The 19,010-nt window shown below is 37.4% G+C and overlaps 1 pseudogene; it reads left to right on the top strand.

Moving 5' to 3' along the window:
- Positions 1 to 238: 238 nt before the first annotated feature.
- On the top strand, positions 239 to 610 carry LOC139183532 (EKC/KEOPS complex subunit GON7 pseudogene; annotated as a pseudogene).
- The last annotated feature ends 18,400 nt before the right edge of the window (positions 611 to 19,010 follow it).

The raw sequence follows: 19,010 nt of genomic DNA on the forward strand, positions 1-19,010 counted from the left end.
ACTATTGCATTATATCCTTCATTAATTAAATGTATATTTCACACTCTTATACAGTTGAAGTGATTACAAAGATTGGAATTTGTATTGCCATCTAAAGTCATACTAAAGATATTTGATTACTACAGCAGGTGATATTTCCTTTAATTTTGGGGAAGAAGGCAGTAAGAGAGACACGTTATTCTCTGAACTTAAAAATAACTTATTGACTGTGGCATGCTCCTGAAGCTCAGCGGTCGCTATGGAGCTCTTACAGGGTGAGTACCTCAGACTGTAAGCGCAGCGACGGCGGCCACGGGTGCCTTGTGCGGCGCCGCGGGTGTCACCGACCCTTTCCAGAGCTTGTTACCGGGTGTGGCTCAGATGAGGGAGCTGGTGACTGAGCTCTCCTGCTCTCAGGTACAGCAGGAAGCCCAGGACTGGGTGACGGTGGCTCCCGATGAGGTCTTCGCCGGTGATGATGAAGATGATTCAGAAGATGAAAATAACTCTGATAACAGAACTAACTCGATGGACCATCTGCAAAATGGCAAAATACACCATCTTAACTAGATTTTATGAAATTTAAAAGACTGCTACCATATCTTATTTACCACACACTGACATTTAAGGAAGACTTGTACTCTAATTTGGAAAGCATTTTTTTTTTTCCACCCCTGGGACAATTTTGTTAAAGAGGAAACATGTCTTCTGTTTCCATCAAAGAAAGACATAAATGCTTAGAAATGAATCCCTTTTCTTGGGTGAGAAGTCAGTTTCAGATCATGGAAATAAAATAGACATTTAATAATGTATAATATCCAGTAAGTCGGCAACTGAATTCTTACTTTGTACTTTTTAAATACCCATTGGATTAAATTGTGTTGTGTCTACATCTTTTAGCATCTGCTTCTGTTATAAAAATATATGTCAAAGTTTATGGACAATAACATTTCAAGGAACTGACATGAGCAAGTGATGAAAATGAGGTGTTAAATTTAAAAATGTCAGGTATTTCCTTGGTGGTCAAGTGGCTAAGACTCTGCAATCCCAATACAGGGGGCCTACGTTCCATCCCTGGATGGGGAACTAGATCATGCAAGCTTCAGCTACAGTTTGCATGCCACAGCTAAAGATGCAGCATGTGGAAATGAAGATCAAAGATTCTGCACATGTGTGTCTAAAACCCGGTGCCGCCAAATAAATTAATTAATTAATTAATTTAAATTTAAGAATGATAATTCCATGTAAGTAGAAGGAAAATGGGAATAGTGAGAAATACTGAAGAGAAGGAGAGCCCTTGAGAAAGACCCAGAAAAACCTTGAATCCACTCCTGAACTCAATGTAGAGATCTGGAGATGATACCACTCAACAGATAGATGTTTAACTTGTACCTTACGAGAGTCAAATTGGGGTGCACTTTTATGCTGTGATATGCTGTTTATGTTAAAATGGGTATAAGTCTTTATGTAAGCAACCTGTGCTGACTATAACTTAGATATTTCATGTCATTCTATAGCCAAACTTTGATTTTGCTTAACAAGGAACTATCAAATCCTTTAAATATATATATATGTATATATTCCCCCAAAAAACCTATTATGTTTTACTGCTTTAGTCTTTATATTATTTCTCAAAGTATTTCTTTCCCAATATGTGCATGAGTTGTTTATTGTTTAATATTGTTATTGCATATTGTCCTAACAAGACCTGGAAAGGAAGCATGCATACTCCATGCAATATGCACTTTAATTCAAATTGACAAATATATCTGCTCAAATTAAAATAGTCAGCAGGATGTGCTTGACCATGATGATGCAGTTCATAATTTCAGTGATTTTTAATCACATCTATCCATGAATTAAATGTTGATGTTTTGGCTCTATCATTTACATTATCTATTTTTCAACAAAAGTACGTGGACACAATTAGTATGTACTCTGGGCTGAGGTTAATTTGGGCACTGTTTTTTTTTTTTTTTTTTTTTTCTGTTTTCTTCTATAATACTCCTTTATATCTCAAGAAGTTATGCATCACCTATTGAATAAATATATTTAGAGACTATACAGGACATGTGTGAATTAATGAAAGAAGAAGGTCATTGTTACCCTGTCAGTTAATCTCAAGTATAGCATCCTTGTTTCCTGGCAGTGGCAAACGGCATTCCTGCTGTCTCCCTCTCCTTATCTCCCTGTCCCTCTTTAGATTAGGGAAGTTTTTTTACCTAAAGTTTTGTCAGTTTGGGGGATTTAAGAACATTCTCTGGTATGTGGAAGTCTCAGTTTCTTTCCTGTATAAAGGAAAAAAATACTTCTTTCTTTTCAGGTTTGCCCTGAGTCTAAAATGAGAGGATGCATATAATGAATACAGGATAGACAAATGTAATTCTCCTCCTTTCTCATTTTGTTGAACCTAGTAATTAACAGTCACAAGAGAATCCCCTAACTATAAATTTAATTCGAGATGCAATTACAAGGATACGTTGGCCTCTGAAAGAGAAATTGATACTTGATGAAGGTGATTCTTACTGAAAAGAATAGAATCACATGGAAGATTAGAGACTTCAAAACCATGAGTGTAAAATCAGGACACAGGTCTCCATAGTTGCAGAGACTGATTGTACGGCATTTAGGGATTATTATGTGCCCCAAATTATAGATTAAATATATGTTTTAGAAATGCTTTGGAACAAACTAATTACAGTTTTTAAAAGATAGAGAAAAAAGAAAGAGAATACTGCTTTGGGGTTGTAAATCTGACTAACAAACTATGGAGTTTGCAGCATCATTGGCACAATTAAGGATACACTAACTTTCTCAAAAGTTACATTGTTTTTTAGAAGAAAAGTCCATCAGTTTACATAATTCAGGGCTACAAATGTTAGCTTGAGTAAACTGAAAGAATGTCTAATCTAGATACAACTAAGAGACAAAGGATCAATGATCAATTTCAGTTAAGACATCATGATCAGAGACATGATCAGTTTCAGTGAAGTAGTCAGGTAGTGGGGCAGTATCTGGACTCATGATGTATTTCAATAGAAACCCCAGTATTTAAACCTATTATTATATTGTTAACATATAAGAAAACTAGAGAGAGTGAGAAGAAATTAGGATGGCAGAAAGATAATTCTGGAGAAAAAAAATTGATACAAGGATTTCAGTTCAGTTCAGTCCCAATCATGTCCGACTCTTTGCAACCCCATGGACTGCAGCATGCCAGGCCTCCCTGTCCATCACCAACTCCCGGAGCTTACGCAAACTCATGTCCATTGAATCGGTGATGCCATCCAACCATCTCATCTTTAGCTGTCCCCTTCTCCTCCTGCCTTCAATCTTCCCAGCATCAGGGTCTTTTCCAGTGAGTCAGTTCTTCGCATGAGGTGGCCAAAGTATTGGAGTTTCAGCTTCAGCATCAGTCGTTCTAATGAATATTCAGGACTGATTTCCTTTAGTATTGACTGGTTGGATCTCCTTGCAGTCCAAGGGACTCTCAAGAGTCTTCTGCAACACCACAGTTCAAAAGCATCAATTCTTGTACAAGGATTTGGAATATAGTAAAAAGCATTAAAATTCCTTTTACATTTCCTCACCTAAATATGTATACAAAAATAAATGTAGTATTAATACATATTTGAGACTCATCATGTTTGTAAGTGTATTTGAGGTGAATATAATAAAATCTGTTGAGAAGTGGCAATCTTCCAAATCTGAAAAATGAATTTCTTTCCCAGTCCTTACTGAGCCAGATATTGGGGAGTACCCTTACTAGTGGCAAATTAATAATATGTAACCCCTATCCACACATACAAATAAATGCAAATTTTGCCTTGAACTAACAGGCAGGGCTAGCCCTCGGTAATGGCAGAGAAGGAGGGCTTCTTCACTGATTCATCATTTTGAGCTGAACTTTAGTGTCCTCCATGTTCCACTAATGCAGAGATAGGGCTGCAGATTTTCTTTTCATTTAAAATCGCAGGCTGAGTTTGGGAAGAAAACTGCATAATTTGAGAAGAGGGGTGAGGAGATAGGGAAGGCAGCATTTTATTCACTAAATAAGTGCTGCTTATTCAGCTGTAACAAGCCAGTGAAGTTGGAGGTTGCAAATGAGAGAGGAGAATCACTGGGGCCTCTATTAAATTCAGCTTCTGTTCTTGATTCAGTTTTATCACTTGCTAGACAAAGCTTGGATTTCAGCGATTTAGGGTTCACAAATTCAGACCAAGTTCTTTCTACTCAGTGAGCTGGGTCAGCTTGTAACCAGTCTAACTTAAAATTCATAAATATGACTTGTTTAATCTGTAGTGTAGATTGAGAGTCACTCAGGATTTTAAATCTCCATTTACTTTCCATTCCTGCAATGCTCCAGCATGAGAAAAATTCGACTCACACACACTGGGAAACTCTAGCTGATTTTGCCTCTGAGATATATTCAGTGTATTTGGGTTCCTTCATTCATCATTTCATACTACCCTTGATTGAAACTGCACTTGAACAGAACTCTCCCGAGTTACTCAGACCTGCAAAGCTTAAATCTAGTCACAGTTTATTGATGGAGACAGTAACACATAATGAAATGCCATTAATTCACACATGTAATATTGGTTTCTAATTTGAAGCATCACATGTAATTATCAGTAGATTAGTTACTCAGATTCATAGCCTGGTGACTATGGGGAAAATGTGCCTATTTCTACAACCTGAACTGTAAGAAATTAGAATGTCTATTTCTTACGAGGACAACTACAAAATCTCTGAAGCCTTCACATTGTTATAGGTTTATGGCTCAATCCATAAAGAGAGAATTCAGGAAAATCAGCTCTGCCGCTTGTTATTTCCCTGCAACTCTCATCCCAGACAGTGTTTGCAAAGAGATTCGTCATGGAAAAAAGCATTTTATTTCAGTGAAACAGTTAGAGGCCATTATCCTGCTTTATTTGAGAGTAAAGGGCATGAAAATGTGGCAGCCATGTTTCTGAAGCCCTGGCTTCTGGAAATATAAAGAGTTCAACATTTGATCAGCCTTTTAGGGGGCATGCTGGTTATCCAGGGCATGGACTCCTAACCTGTGATTCTGTGTTTGCTTAGTTAATGCGGAGTGTTTGCACCCCTAGTGCAATCATGCTTCCACTTACGCCTGTTGTGCAGAATAGTTTCAGCAAGTGGAACTACAATCACAGGCATATTGAAGTTACAGCTGCATATTCAGAAAGACTGGCCTCTCTACAAGGGAGTATAAACGTTTGTGGAAAACATTGTCTCTCTTGGCTTCAAAGCACCTACAGCCAGTCAGCAGGGAAGTGTGAGGATGTCAGGTAAACATAATCAAGCCATTTGTGGAAAATGTGAGAGGAGAAAGAGGAAGGGTAATGAAGCATAGAGACAGCCAGGCTGTTTCCCAGTCTATTTATCTAGATTGTCTTTCTCTAATTGGTTTTCTCCCTGGAGGTTAAAAAAACAGAGAGGGTGCGGGAGGGAGAGAAAGAGAGAATTTCAATATTATAAGTCTATGCTTTATTACTGCTGCTTTCAATTTTTTTCACAAAGATATGTGTAAGGCATTGTTGAGGAACCCAGTAGCAAATCCATAGTTACAGAGTTGTCAGCAGTTCCATTACAGACCTTGTTCCTAAAGATTTCTGTTACAAAAGTAAAATACTTGCTTTCAGGTAAAATTGGCATAAGTATTCTCAAGCCAGGAGCATTTTGCTTTGCTCATTATTTTTAAAAAATCCACAAGTGGTTTTTTGTAAGTTTTTTTTTCCTCTAAAGACTTTTATTTACCTCTTACATGAATGTTGTGAAAACTCTCAAATTCAAGGCCCGATTTATTAACTATCTAGAATATAATTACAAAAGGTGGTAATATCCTAAACTCAAAGTTTCCTTTCTCTCTAATATAATGAATCTAGTTGAATGTCAATCATCGATGAAAATGGGAAATAGGGATGATCTGGATAAATACAGTTCCCAATAAATTCCTAAATTTCATCAGAACAAGTAGTCTGCTTCTTTCCTTTCCAGAAGCTCTCACTATGAATCAATCAGACCAACAAATAAACTGAACTTATTAAGCAGGAAACTTTTGTAGAAATTAATGTCTGTGGCCAGTGATTTTTATTTTGGCTGGCCCCAAATTAATTCTTTCCTCTCATTAACACTCTGCAGGTTATTACACTCAGTAGTTACACCTGTAAAGTCTTCTGATTTCCATGAGATGTTGTCTTCAGTCAGCTCTTGTATAGAAGTGCAGGAGCATTCTCCAGCACCGTGGGTTTCATTTTCTCTTTCCCTTTCAGAACCAATCTTAATGTTATTTGTCCTTTTGTTGGTCTGATATTCACATCGTCTGAATCAGAGCTGTAGTCTAAAGAACTGTCATCTTCTGAGACACTAGTATATATGTTGTTCTAACAATCAGAGAAAATAACTGCATAAGGTTTACTGAAAAATTCTTCATTTCAAATTTTGTGGTGCAAGATTTTTGAAAATTTTATGTTTATAATATACACAAGGTTGGAACAGAGCAAAATGTGAATAATAACAACAATCATAAGTTTAATGATGAACCCTTGTTCAGTTTTAAACTCTATCTTTTCATGGTGATGTTAATTGTATTACTCTCTAACAACCTATTGATAACATCTCCAGTCAATAATGTTTGGGTAACAAAAGACATATTAATATGTCTCAAGTCAATAATAACTAAAAATAATACTATCTCTATCAACTTTCAGGAATTTACATGATCGTGGAGGAAAATAGTCATTATAAGCAGTAAAAAAGAAGTATTTTTCAACAGTGATCTAAAATGAGGTCCAAGGTTCCTGGATAGACTTTGAGGAAACCCATGAATCTCTAACATTAACTCAACAGATTTTGTGCATGTGCCTGCATGTGTATAAATATACCTGTGTAAGAACATACATATGTACTCATTTTTTTCTGACAAAATCAGATTGAGTCAATGATCTAGGAATTCCATTAGTTTTTAGGCAATATGTAACTATATTGTATAATAATATGTAACTATACATATTAATCAGAGAAGGCACTGGCGACCCACTCCAGCATTCTTGCCTAGAAAATCCCATGGGCAGAGGAGCCTGGTGGGCTGCAGTCCATGGAGTCGCTAAGAGTCTGGCATGACTGAACGACTTCACTTTCACTTTTCACTTTCATGCATTGGAGAAGGAAATGGCAACCCACTCCAGTGTTCTTGCCTGGAGAATCCCAGGGACGGGAGCCTCATGGGCTGCCGTCTATGGAGTCCCACAGAGTCGGACACGACTGAAGCGACTTAGCAGCAGCAGCAGCATACATATTAATGTGTGCTTAGAAGTACATTAGTACTTCTTACTAGTTCAACTAGAAGTACCTAATACTTTTACTAAAACCTAATATAATCTGAAATGTTCTTTTAAATATATAATTTTTAGCTATGTATTCATCACTTTATGCAAGAAAGAAAATGGTGAGGATAGATAGGAACTTGTAATAATATATTTTACAAAGCACCACTGAATATGAACCTTGAATAAAAACATTTATAAAAATTGTAAAATGAGTAGGAAAATTGTGTAATAGGAAAAAAGAGATTTACTCTCTGATCCCAATGATACGACCTTGGATTACATACAGATTTTCTAGGCCTCATTGTCTTCATGTGTACAATGAGGCTGCTTATGGCTCTAGCAATATATTGACTTTTGATCAATGAGCATCAGTATTCATTTTTTTTCCTAACCCATTATATGTTGAGAGAATTTCACTGAAAAGGCCAATTTAATCAAATTTTTTCTGAAATGTTTAGGTAAATTTTCAATCATTTTGGTTGTAAAGTCTGATGAAGTTTGGGATTTGGATCTTATTTGCTTTTCTTCGAATTTTATATATATATATATATTATATTTTATTTTATATATATTTTTATATATATAGCATGTAGGATCTAGTTCCCTAACTAGGGAACCAACCCTGGCTCTCTGTGTTGAGAGCAAGAGTCTTAACCACTGGACAGCCAGGGAAATCCCTGCCTAATTTTGGTTTTGTTATTTCTTTCTTCCTCCAAGACAACAAAATAGCAGAAATAAGGAACTTTTCTTTTTTTTCTTTTCTCCTCTACAAAGATTAGTGGTGATCTATTACTGATTGTGAATATCAGAGAAAGTCAGAGATAACATGTGCTAAGGCCTACAGATCTGTCTGTTAGTATTCAAAAGATTACAAGACATCTCAGAGGTGCCAGAATACACTGGAAAGTCACTAGAATGCTATTGAATGACATTAGAATAAAAAAAAAATGCATGACTGGACATAAACATTAAATATGTTTGTGTGATCTTGGAAAAGTTACTTAACTACTCTATTGCTATTTATGCATCTATGAAATAAGGATATAAAGTTATGAGGGTAAAACATTATAATTATGGAATAATTATAAAAGTATTTAACTATTATATTATTTGTCATTTTTGTTCTCATACCCTTAAAGAGATAGTGAAAGTCACTCAGTTGTGTCCGACTCTTTGTGATCCCATGGACTATACAGTTCATGGATTTCTCCAGGCCAAAATACTGGAGTGGGTAGCCTTTCCCTTCTCCAGTGGATCTTCCCAACCCAGGGATCAAACCCAGGTCTCCCACATTGCAGGCAGATTCTTTACCAGCTGAGGCACCAGGGAAGCCCTTAACCTTGATTCTAAAAGTTGTATGATTATTTCTGAAGACAAATCAATTCATAGATGATTATTGGTAACACTGAAAGGTGTGGAAAGTGTAGCCTTCCACACTACTAGAGGACAAAAAAAATTGCTCTGTTAGGAGCACCTTTGATTTAAGGGTAGTCTGAATATCCCTCTCCCCTAAATTTTTGTAGGCTGCTTCAATTGGATATTAGTTAAAGTATACTTGCTTATGAAATCACACTCAGATGTTTTATATGAATGTTACGAGACACGTAATAATATGACTAATATATTCTTTTTCTCTGAGCAAACATAATCTTTCCATTGACTTAAAATGCTCTTTGTATTCTGTACTCTGAAATTTCCGTAATCCTTATTTCATAATTTTATTTCTTGTAGATCTGAATTTTAAGGAATTTTTCAACACAAGACTATGAAATCCATAATCTTAGCATTAGGAGTTATTTTAACTTCACTCTCAACACTCTGTTTAGCACTGTTCTAAACCTCTCAAAGTAAGAACCACAAAAATTGCATTAAAATTTCATCTAATGGTGATTTTGCTTCTCAAGGAGTTTAGATGTTTAAGATTGCTTGTGATGTTATATGTATTTAGTGCACTAGATCACTTGGCAGAAAATGCATATAAAGCTCTAGGGTTTTCATGGAGAATGGGCCTTAATATATTCATCATCGGTCTACTATTTTTGTTAAGAAATTCTGCATCATAACTTTTTTTCCTGTTTTTAAGTTCAAAGAAAACATGACTCTCCCACAATAATGTTTTTTTACCTCATTTTTATCTCCTTTGTGAATTTTCTCTTCATCTCTTAAACTTTTTCTAAAGGACATGTATAAAGGTAATAATATATATTTGGCAAAACTAATACAATATTGTAAAGTTTAAAAATAAAATTTAAAAATAAATAAATAAAATATATTAAATATTATAATAAAATATGTAAATATATTTATATATGTATATATACACATTTTATATACTTAATAAAATATGTAATTGCATTTATATATCTGAATATTATACACATTTTATATATTTAATAAACTATGTAAATATATATATATGTTTACAAGTTGATCTGTGTATAATATCTGTTGCTATGTAACAAATTGACTCAAATACTAGCAGCCTGAAGCAACCAATTAACTCTTGCACATGGTTTCTGAGGGTCAGGATTCTGGCAGCAGCTTAGTGATATAGTTCTAGTTCACATTTTCCCATGAGGTCACAATCAGTCTGTGAGCCCATGCTGCTTTTCCTAAAGGCTTGACCTCATCTCAGCTCATTCACCTGGCTATTGAGAGGAGGCCTTAGCTTCTTACCTCTTGGACACTTCATACCATAAACTGCATGACTGGCTTTCACAGACACACTGACACAAGAGAGAGACCAGGATGGAAGACACAGTGCCATCATACTCTAATCTAGGAAGATGCATACCATTACTTCTACTGAATTGTATTCGTCATATAGACAAATTATGTGCAAGTGATATACATAAAGGTATATGTAGGCGGAGAATGAGTCAAGGTAATCTTGAAAACTGGTTAATGTAGCCAGCATAAAAAGTAAATAGATAATAACTGGGATTTTTATTCACATTTCCTAAAATATTCACAAAATTATACAGCTGTTGTTGCTGCTGTTGTTGTTCAGTCCCTCAGTTATGTCCAATTCTTTGTGACCCCCATGGACTGCAGCACACCAGGCTTCCTTGTCCTTCACTTTTCTGGAGTTTGCTCAAACTCACTTTCATTGAGTTGGTGAGGCCATCCAACCATCTCATCCTCTGCTGGCCCCTTCTCCTCCTGCCTTCTGTCTTTCCCAACAACAAGGTGTTTTCCAGTGATTCAGTTTTTCGCATCAGGTGACCAAAGTATTGGAACTTCAGCTTCAGCATCAGTACTTCCAATGAATATTCAAGATTGATATCCTTTAAGATTGACTGGTTTGATATCCTTGCTGTCCAAGGGACTCTTAAGAGTCTTCTACAGCACCATAGTTTGAAAGCATCGATTCTTTGGTGCTCAGCCTTTTCTATGGCCCAACTCCAACTCACACATCCATAAATAACTACTGGAAAAAACCATACCTTTGGCTATACAGATGTTTGTCAGCAAAGTGGTGTCTCTGCTTTTTAATATACTCTCTAGGCTTGTCATAGCTTTCCTTCCAAGAAGAAAGCTTGGAAGTTTTACACTCATGGCTACATTCACCAGTAATTGTGGAGCCCAAGAAAATAAAGTCTGTCACTGTTTCCATTGTTTTCCATCTATTTGCCATGAAGTGATGGGGCTGGATGCCATGATTTTACTTTTTTGAATGTTGAGTTTTAAGCCAGTTTTTTCACTCTCCTCTTTCATCTTCATCAGTAGGCTCTCTGGTTCCTCTTCACTTCCTGCCATTAGAATGCTATCATCTGCATAGCTCTGTTTATTGATATTTCTCCCAGCAATCTTGATTCCAGTTTGTGATTCATCCAACCTGGCATTTACCAGGATGTACCCACTCCAGTACACTTGCCTGGAAAATTCCATGGACGGAGGAGCCTGGTAGGTTACAGTCCATGGGGTTGCAAAGAGTCAGACACAACTGAGCAACTTCACTCTGCATTTGAGTTAAATAAGTAGGATGAAAATATACAATCTTGATGTACTCCTTTCACAAATTTGAACCAGTTTATTGTTCCATGTCTGGTTCTAACTGTTGCTTCTTGAACTGCATACAGGATTTATAGGAGACAGGTAAGGTGATCTGGTATTCCCATTTCTTTAAATTTTCCACAGTTTGTTGTGATCCATACAATCAAAGACTTTAATGTAGTCAGTGAAGCAGAAGTAGATTTTTTTCTGGAATTCTCTTGCTTTTTCTATGATCCATCAGTTCAGTTCAGTTCAGTCGCTCAGTCATGTCCGACTCTTTGCGACCCCATGAATCACAGCAGGCCAGGCCTCCCTGTCCATCAGATACTGGCAATTTGATCTCGGGTTCCTCTGCCTTTTCTAAATCCAGCTTGTATATCTGGAAGTTCTCTCTTCACGTACTGTTGAAGCCTATCTTGAAGATTTTTGAGCACTACCTTGCTAGCATGTGAAATGAGTGCAATTGTGCAGTAGTTTGGACATTCTTGGCATTGCCATTGTTTGCAATTAGAATGCGAACTGACCTTTTCCATGGCCACTGATGAGTTTTCCAAATTTGCTGGTGTGTTGAATGCAACACTTTAACAGTATCATCTTTTAGGATGCAAAATAGCTCAGCTAGAATTCCATCACCTCCACTAGCTTTGTTCATTGTAATGCTTCCTAAGGCTACATGACTTCCTATGCTCTAGCTATTGTAAAAGGTGCTGTCAAGAACATTGGGGTACATGTGTCTCTTTCAGTTATGGTTTTCTCAGATTGTATGCCCAGGAGTGGGATTGTTGGGTCATGTGGTAATTCTATCCTATTTTTTAAAGATTCTCCGTACTGTTCTCCATTGTGGCTGTATCAGTTTATATTCCCACAGACAATGCAAGAGGGTTCCCTCTCCTTCACATTCTCTCCAGCATTTATTGTTTGTTTAATGATAGCCATTCTGACCAGTGTGAGGTGATACCTCATTTATTGATTGTTTTTCTGTTACTGAGCTTCACGAATGGCTTGTCTATTTTGGAGATTAATCCTTTGTCCATTACTTCATTTGCAATTATTTCTTCCCATTCTGAGGGTTGCCTTTTAATCCTGTTTATAGTATCCTTTGCTCAGCAAAAGCTTTTAAATTTAACTAAATCCCATTTGTTTTCATTACTCTAGGAGGTGAGTCAAAGATGACCTTGCTGTTATGTATTTAAAGTGTGTACGGCCTATGTTTTTTTTTCTCTAAGAGTTTTATAATTTCTGTCCTTACGTTTAAATCTTTAACCCATTTTGAGTTTCTTTTTTGTGTACAGTTCTTAGAAAGTGTTCAGGTTTTTTTCTTTTGCATGTAGCTGTCCAGTTATCCCAGTACCACTTATTGAAGGGGCTGTCTTTTCTCCACTGTATATTCTTGCCTTATTTGTCAAAGACAAGGTGTCCATAGGCACATGGGATTATCTTTGGACTTTCTGTCTTGTTCCATTGGTATATATTTGTGTTTTTGTATCAAAACCACACAGTCTTAATGACTGTAGCTTTGTAGTATAGTCTGAAGTTAGGAAGGTTGATTCCTCCAGCCCCATTCTTTACCACTTACCTGCATATAATAAATAATATTACAGTTCATATTTAGATAAATTTGTATAGCAATTTTAGTGGAGAAGGCAATGGCAACCCACTCCAGTACTCTTACCTGGAAAATCCCATGGCCAGAGGAGCCTGGTAGGCTGCAGTCCATGGGGTCATGAAGAGTTGGACATGACTGAGAGACTTCACTTTCACTTTTCACTTTCATGCATTGGAGAAGGAAATGGCAACACACTCCAGTGTTCTTGCCTGGAGAATCCCAGGGACAGAGGAGCCTGGTGGGCTGCTGTCTATGGGGTAGCACAGAATCAGACGTGACTGAAGCAACTCAGCAGCAGCAGCAGCAGTATAGCAATTTTATTTAGATAAATTTTTTTAGACAAATTTATTAAGATAAATTTTATGGCAATCTTTAGTACTATCACAGTTAATTTATTATTTCACTGTATTACATGCCATATAACTGAATTCTTTTAAAATTATCTAAGGAGTTTCCAAAATTAAAAAATGACTCTCAAATATTTTCAAAAGAGAAATACTTGGCTTTTCTTTTCTACTCACAGCAACTTTTTTGTCCTATCAAAAAGAAATTGCTAAATTGCTATTTAAGTCTTGAGACTTCTTCAAGTTTACATAAACTGGTTCTTTTTATTTTCTATAGTTTTAAAATATTCTCTTGTATTATTATTTTATATACTTTATTAACAGATTAAAGTAATGAGAAAGTGCCTCCCAGTTCCTTTTTCCGTTTCTGTGGTTTTCATATGCTGCCTATTTAGGTCCATCCTCACCACACCACCTCATGTATTCTAACTTTGTGTGAGATCACCCCTGATGGTGAATCTTCCCAACCCATTTTTACTCATCAATTCTGTGTATATAAAAAATATGGTTTGAAGAGTTCAAATGTACATCCCTTTCCACAGGTTCAGAAATGATTGTGCTTAATAGCAGGTCTCATTTTAATTATCAGATCATCAATATTGTAGAGACAGCAGGCTTTTTTTATGATTCTCAAGCTAGAGTTGGCTTTGCTATTAGTTTTATTGAAAAATTATAGGATTATGCTACCAGTAGAAGAGGATGCAGAATTCAGAGCTGCTATAAAATTGTCTTTAAAAATACAAATGAAACAGTAAGTAGGATATTGCAACGGTTTTACATCCTAAGATGATTGATAGTTAATATTTAACTAACATTTACTAACTAACTAACTAACATTTAGTCCAAGATTTAACTAACATTGACATCCTTCTCGTAAGACTGAAACATAAACCGTGGTTAGTATTTTCCATATACCTACAGGAAAATAAAGGTTGTCCATTAGCCATTATGCCATACTGATTCTAAACTTAAGAATTTTAGGCATTGGCGAAATGCATAAGGAAGTATAAAACTTTTAAGTATGATTTTTTTTTTTCTTTAAAGCAGAGTTAAGTTGGATGCTGTCATTGAAGTGTCACAAAGAATAAACACAATAAACCTCAGTGTTAGAACAGGATATGAATTTACTTTGGAGGTATTACAAGATAGCTACATGATTCCAAAAACTCTCACCCTCATTGAGGGTATTTAGGAATGGGGATTTGGAAAATGAGAATTTCTCTAGAGATCACTGATCTGGCCTTAAACTCCACCCACCCTCAGGAACAGGAATTCCTGCTCTTCCCCTCAAATCTAAGAGAAAGGCTTCATTGAAGTCTTTCAGTTTGACATCTATTCTCTGAAGCAGAGTGGGATCAGTGAGCCTAGTTTGAAGGCAGAAGTAAAGGAGAAGAAGGCATTTTGGTTGGGAAGTTCTACCAGGTGCATTGGATATATATTTCCCATAGACCTGATTTGTGCAAAGGGAGATGGTGATTGATTGAGATTAAAATTAAGATGTTGCCAAATAAATTTGCCATTTGGTGTCTGAACAATTCTCTGAAGAGGCAAGATGAGTTTTCTTGTGATTCTTATCTGCACCAGCAGATAAATGGTGAGTTTTGTGGTGGCCCTACATTGTTACACCTTAATTAATCTGAATCTGCACTTCCTAGTAATTCCTTACGTATATGGTTTCAGGCCATGGTGGCCATGGGAGAAACGTTCAAAGGACTTGAAGTTCAGTTCAGTTCAGTCACTCAGTCGTATCTGACACTTTGAGACCCCATGGACTGCAGCACGACAGGCCTCCCTGTCTATCGCCAACCCCTGGAGTTTACTCAAATGCACATCCATTGAGTCTTGGATGCCATCCAACCATCTCATCCTCTGTCCTCCCCTTCTCCCACTTTGAATATTTCCCAGTATCAGGGTCTTTTCAAATGAGTCACTTCTTCACATCAGGTGGCCAAAGTACTAGAGTTTCAGCTTCAGCATCAGTCCTTCCAATGAATATTCAGGACTGATTTCTTCAAGGATGGACTGGTTGGATCTCCTTGCAGTCCAAGAGATTCCCAAGAGTCTTCTCCAACACCACACTTCAAAAACATCAATTCTTTGGAGCTCAGGTTTCTTTATAGTCCATCTCTCACATCCATGCATAACTACTAGAAAAACCATGGCTTTGACTAGACTGACCATTGCTGGCAAGTAATGTCTCTGCTTTTTAGTATGCTGTCTAGATTGGTCATAACTTTTCTTCCAAGGAGCAAATGTCTTTTAATTTCATGGCTGCATTCACCATCTGCAGTGATTTTGGAGCCTCAAAATAATAAAGCCTGTCACTGTTACACTGTTTTCCCATCTATTTGCCATGAAGTGAAGGGTCCAGATACGATGATCTTAGTTTTCTGAATGTTGAGTCTTAAGACAACTTTTTCATTCTCCTCTTTCACTTTCAACAAGAGGTTCTTTAGTTCTTCTTTGCTTTCTGCCATTAGGGTGCTATCATCTGCATATCTGAGGTTATTGATCTTTCTCCTGTCAAACTTGATTCCAGCTTGTGCTTCATCCAGCCCAGCATTTTGCATGATGTGCTCTACATAAAAGTTAAATAAGCAGGGTGACAATATAAAACCTTGATGTACTCCTTTCCCAATTTGGAGCCAGTCTGTTGTTCCATGTCCAGTTATAACTGTTGCTTTCTGACCTGCATACAGATTTCTCAAGAGGCAGGTAAGGAGGGCTGGTATTCTCATCTCTTTCAGAATTTTCCAGAGCTTGTTGTGATCCACATAGTCAAAGACTTTGGCATAGTCAAAACAGCAGAGGTAGATGTTTTTCTGGAACTCTCTTGCTTTTCTGATGATCCAGCAGATGTTGGCAATTTGATCTCTGGTTCCTCTGCCTTTTCTAAATCCAGCTTGAACATGTGTAAGTTCACGATTCATGTACTGTTGAAGCCTGGCTTGGACAATTTTAAGCTTTACTTTACTAGTATGTGAGATGAGTGCAATCGTATGGTTACTTGAGCTTTCTTTGGGATTGCCTTTCTTTGGGATTGGAATGAAAACTGACCTTTGCCAGTCCTGTGGCCACTGCTGAGTTTTCCAAATTTGCTGGCATATTGAGTACAGCACTTTCACAGCATCATCTTTCAGGATTTGAAATAGCTCAACTGGAATTCCATCACCTCCACTAGCTTTGTTCGTAGTGATGCTTTCTAAGGCCCACTTGACTTCACATTCCAGGATGTCTGGCTCTAGGTGAGTGATCACAGCATCTTAATTATCTGGGTCATGAAGATCTTTTTTTTATAGTTCTTCTGGGTATTCTTGCCACCTCTTCTTAATATTTTATGCTTCTGTTAGGACCATACCATTTCTCTCCTTTTTTGAGCCCATCTTTGTTCCTTTGATATCTCTAATTTTCTTGCAGAGATCTCTACTCTGTCCCATTCTATTGTTTTCCTCTATTTCTTTGCACTGATCACTGAGGAAGGTTTTCTTATCTCTTCTTGCTATTCTTTGGAACTCTGCATTGGGATGGATATATTTTTCCTTTTCTCCTTTGCTTTTTGCTTCTCTTTTCTCAGCTATTTTGTAAGGCCTCCCCAGACAGCCATTTTGCTTTTTTGCATTTCTTTTTCTTGGGGATGGTCTTGATCCTTGCCCCTGTACAATGTTAAAACCTTCATCCACAGTTTTTCAGGCACTCTGTCTAGCAGAATTAATCCTTTGAATCTATTTCTCACTTCCACTGTATAATCATAAGAGATTTGATTTAGGTCATACCTGAATGGTCTAGTGGTTTTCCCTACTTTCTTCAATGTAAGTCTGAATTTGGCAATAAGTAGATGATGATCTGAGCCACAGTCATCCCCTGGTCTTGTTTTTACTGACTATATAGAGCTTCTCCATCTTTGGCTGCAAAAAATATAATCAATATGATTTCGGCGTTGGCCATCTAGTGATGCCCATGTGTATCTCTTGTGTTGTTGGAAGAGGGTGTTTGCTATGACCAGTGCATTCTCTTGGGAAAACTCTATTAGCCTTTGTCCTGCTTCATTCTGTACTCCAAAGCCAAATTTGCCTGTTACTCCATGTATTTCTTGACTTCCTACTTTTGCATTCCAGCCCCCTGTAATGAAAAGGACATCTTTTTTGGATGTTAGTTCTAGAAGGTCTTGTAGGTCTTCATAGACCCATTCAACTTCAGCTTCTTCAGCATTACTGCTCAAGGCATAGATTTGGTTTATTGTGATATTGAATGGTTTGCCTTGGAAACAAAGAGATCATTCTGTCGTTTTTGAGACTGCATCCAAGTACTGCATTTCAGACTCTTTTGTTGACTATGATAACTACTCCATTTCTTCTAAGGGTATCTTGCCCACAGTAGTAGATATAATGGTCATCTGAGTTAAATTCATCCATTCTAGACCAAAAGCAGAGACATTACTTTGCCAACAAAGGTTCATCTAGTCAGGGCTATGGTTTTTCCTGTGGTCACGTATGGATGTGAGAGTTGGACTGTGAAGAAGGCTGAGTGCCGAAAAATTGATGCTTTTGAACTGTGGTTTTGGAGAAGACTCTTGAGAGTCCCTTGGACTGCAAGGAGATCCAACCAGTCCATTCTAAAGGAGATTAGCCCTGGGATTTCTTAGGAAGGCATGATGCTAAAGCTGAAACTCCAGTACTTTGGCCACCTCATGCGAAGAGTTGACTCATTGGAAAAGACTCTGATGCTGGGAGGGATTGGGGGCAGGAGGAGAAGGGGACGACAGAGGATGAGATGGCTGGATGGCATCACCGACTCAATGGATGTGAGTCTGAGTGAACTCCAGGAGTTGGTGATGGACAGGGAGGCCTGGTGTGCTGCAATTCATGGGGTCGCAAAGAGTCAGACACGACTGAGCGACTGAACTGAACTGAGTCCATTTTAGTTCTCTGTTTCCTAAAATGTCGACATTCACTCTTGCCATCTCCTGTGTGACCACTTGCAATTTGCTTTGGATCACGGACCTAACATTCCAGGTTCCTATACAATATTGCTCTTTATAGCATCAGACTTTACTTCTATCACCAGTCACATCCACAACTGGGTGTTGTTTCTGCTTTGGCTCCATCTCTTCAGTCCTTCTGGAGTTATTTCTCCACTGATTTCCAGTAGCATATTTGGCACCTACTGACCTCAGGAGATCATCTTTCAGTGTCTATCTTTTTGCCTTTTCATACTGTTCATGGGGTTCTCAAGGCAAGAATACTGAAGTGATTTGTCATTCCCTTCTCCAGAGGACCATGTCCTGTCAGAACTCTCCACCATAATCCGTCCATCTCGGGTGGCCCTACACAACATGGCTCATAGTTTCACTGAATTAGGCCAGGCTGTGTTCCATGTGATCAGTTGGTTAGTTTCCTGTAACTGTGGTTTTCAATCTGTCTGCCCTCTGATGGAGAAGGATAAAAGGTTTATGAAAGCTTCCTGATGGGAGGAACTGTCTGAGTGGGGAAACTTGAAAGAGACTTGAAAGGTTGAACTAAATCTTAACCATTCAACTCTGAAAGTCAGTGCAGAGGTCAGGTGGTTTTTGTATACATGGTTGCTATTTCACTGACTCACCTAATTAGCATAATGCTATACCTGAACTCATAATTCCTATTTCCTAGATCTTCTCCTTTAGCTAGTTGGCCTAATGTGAGTGTGCAACTCCCAATAAAAGAATGCCTTTTATCCTGAAAATTACTAATAGCTACA

This window comes from Bos indicus, chromosome 6, assembly GCF_029378745.1.
Source record: "Bos indicus isolate NIAB-ARS_2022 breed Sahiwal x Tharparkar chromosome 6, NIAB-ARS_B.indTharparkar_mat_pri_1.0, whole genome shotgun sequence".
NCBI classification, from domain to species: domain Eukaryota; kingdom Metazoa; phylum Chordata; class Mammalia; order Artiodactyla; family Bovidae; genus Bos; species Bos indicus.